The 2,684-nt window shown below is 44.3% G+C and overlaps 1 long non-coding RNA gene across 1 annotated transcript; it reads right to left on the reverse strand.

Annotated features, from left to right (window-relative positions):
- Window positions 1-248: 248 nt before the first annotated feature.
- LOC132657791 (uncharacterized) lies at window positions 249-2,014 on the reverse strand. Its single transcript, XR_009596453.1, has 2 exons — window positions 1,138-2,014; window positions 249-807 (listed from the first exon to the last, which is right to left on the reverse strand). It is a non-coding gene; the product is annotated as an uncharacterized LOC132657791 (long non-coding RNA).
- Window positions 2,015-2,684: the final 670 nt, after the last annotated feature.

Below are 2,684 nucleotides of genomic sequence, written 5' to 3' on the forward strand. Positions count from 1 at the left end.
TAGCTAAATGTCTACACTGCTTTCATAAATAAAAATGTCCTTAAGTGGAAACTGGATGAGCTAGAAATGAGTTGGAAAGCAGTAGGTTTTGATTTTCCGGGAAGTCTCTCTCCACCCCTCATCCCAGAGGGAACAGGAGACTTGATTTTGTTTGCTGTGGCTGTCTGATCACTCAGCATTCACATATGAATCTGTGCCAGTCTCGAGCCTGAGCACACATTCCAGACCACAAGGAGGTAACAGAGAAGTCCAAAAAGCAGAACAAAGTTTAATGTCACAAAGGAGGAAATATGTCTCATAACCACAAAGGAACAAATGGTCAACAGAGGAGGAAAATCCTTGGATTTCAGAAAGACTCTGTAGAAGGGTGGGGGAGGGTCTCCTTGCAGGAGCTGCACCCAGCTAAGGGTCAACGGAAGTGAGAACTCATTCCTGAACTCAGGTTTGGCTGCTTACCTCCCCAAAGCCCACACTTCGAAAAGCAAGGGTCAGGACAAAGGGAAGATGCTTTAAGCAGAAAAGCTGGCAATCTGGGGAGAAGATGGACTCATGCGCCTAAAACCAGCTCTGAAGACTGTGCTCAGTCTGACAGCTTTTAAAGCAGAAAATGGAGGAAGACCTTTGGTGATTCATCCAGACAGGGGGCTGGTTCTGAACCCTTCTCCATTGTGTGGGCAGAGAGGCTGACTCTGTCTTCAGATATTATCTTGACTGAGTGATCTCCCTGCAGGATTGCTCCAAAGGGGACAGTTTGAGGTAGCGAGGTAGTCATTCTTAAACTTCTTAATTCTTCCTTCTTCTTTTTATCTAGGCAAAGAATCAACAGGTTAGGCAAGGCAAGATACGCATTAAGGAGAGCAGAAGTCAGGAGTCAGGTTCAATTGCTTAGTGATCTCATTCCCATAATTAGGTATTCTATTAGAGGGGACAGAAATGGGCAAACGGGAATGGAGACAGGAGCTGCTTTCAAGCACAGAGATCATCAGTGTCACATGGATCATACTCCCAGCAGCTTCTGATTAAGAAAGATCAGCAACACGTCATAAATCATCTTGTGTTTCCAAGACAAAAAAAAAGGCAGCTCAAGGTATAAGCCTTCCTCAGCTATTTTAAGGGAGGGCTCTCTTTAAATCTTACTCTGTATGTTCAGTCTCTAAGTCACGTCCACTCTTTGCAACCCCATGGGTGCAGCACAGCAGGATTCCTTGTCCTTCACCATCTCCTGGAGTTTGCTCAAATTCATGTCCATTGAGTTGCTGATGCTATCTAACATTCTCATCCTCTGTTGACCCTTCTCCTTTTGCCTTCAACATTTCCTAGCATCAGGGTCTTTTCCAATGAGTTGGCTCTTCACATCAGGTGGCCAAAGGATTGGAGCTTCAGCTTCAGCATCAATCCTTCCAATGAATAATCAGGGTTGATTTCCTTTGGGATTGAGTGGTTGCATCTCTTTGATGTCCAAGGGACTCTCAAGAGTCTTCTTCAGCACCACAGTTCGAAAGCATCTTACTTTGGCCCCAGTGAAAGTCAGTTACACGCTGTGTGTCCAAAGATGAGATGCTACTCAGATTCCCCCAGAGGCTCTAAAAACCAAAAATCACCCCATTTTCGAACTTGGGATTTCCAAGCTTTTTTCTTGCAACCTCAGGCTGCCAGTTACCCCAGGACCGCGTGGTTTCATGTCCCTGTACAACAGTGTGCTTTGAATCACAGCTCTGACTCTGCAGAATTGCTTCTGCTTCTTTGGGAATGAATACATTCCCTGGCCTGTGAAAAGGGTTCTTGGGAATTGCTCAACGCTGAGTCTACATTTTGGGAGGACAGGGAAAGAGGAAGGGCAGGCCCAAGAGTCTGTCAATTTTTCCTTGACACTGATCATAAAGTTCAAGTGGTGTCATTCCACGCTAATCAGAATAACGAGGTACGAAAATGAAGAGGAAATGGCTTCACTTTAAGTGCCCATTATCTGATGCCAATTGACAAAGAAAATCTTAGGAAATTGGACGTGCATGCAGCAGTCATGTGATGGGGGCCTGAAGTCAATGCGCTCATTGTGATTCATTTCAAGGTCAAGATTTCCTGAGTAGGGGTATTTTAAAAGACATAATTACAGTTCTTATTAGTGAGTGTTGAAAATGATGCTGGAAACGAGCCTTTGTGTGCAGCTTCCATAAGGTGAGCAGCCCAGTGTTTCAGACTGTTTACCGCAGTGTTTAAAATTAAGACCGAATGCCAGTAAACAATGCATGTTCCCTCCTATGGGAACTTCTCTTTTCAAATAATTCAGTTAGGATGAGGTTGAATTTCAGATCTAACTAGAGAGCTGCTATGCGAAAAATGAACAACCTGATCTCTGCAGTATTTAGTTCCACCCGAGATAGGCCGGTGCTTTCTTTGTCCACTTTCGGTATCTTTCTCAGTTTAAAGTGGTTAATGATAGGGAATGTCAGAAGCCACATGTCGCTTGAAGGCACATTTTCACTTCATCTGCCTTTTTGACACGTTTAGTTTAACTTAATCAAGGGTGGGTGGTGAAGCTAATTTCCTGAAGCAGTTTCCAGGGTCCTTGTGCAGAAAAGGGAAAACCATTCCCATTCTTTTAGGACATCTGGTTGCTATTATGCAAAAATTCCCTCGTGCCATTCTGGCACACACATTCTCCCCACCACCACTTCTATGGATCG

The sequence above is a fragment of the Ovis aries genome, chromosome 1, assembly GCF_016772045.2.
Source record: "Ovis aries strain OAR_USU_Benz2616 breed Rambouillet chromosome 1, ARS-UI_Ramb_v3.0, whole genome shotgun sequence".
Classification (NCBI taxonomy): Eukaryota; Metazoa; Chordata; class Mammalia; order Artiodactyla; family Bovidae; genus Ovis; species Ovis aries.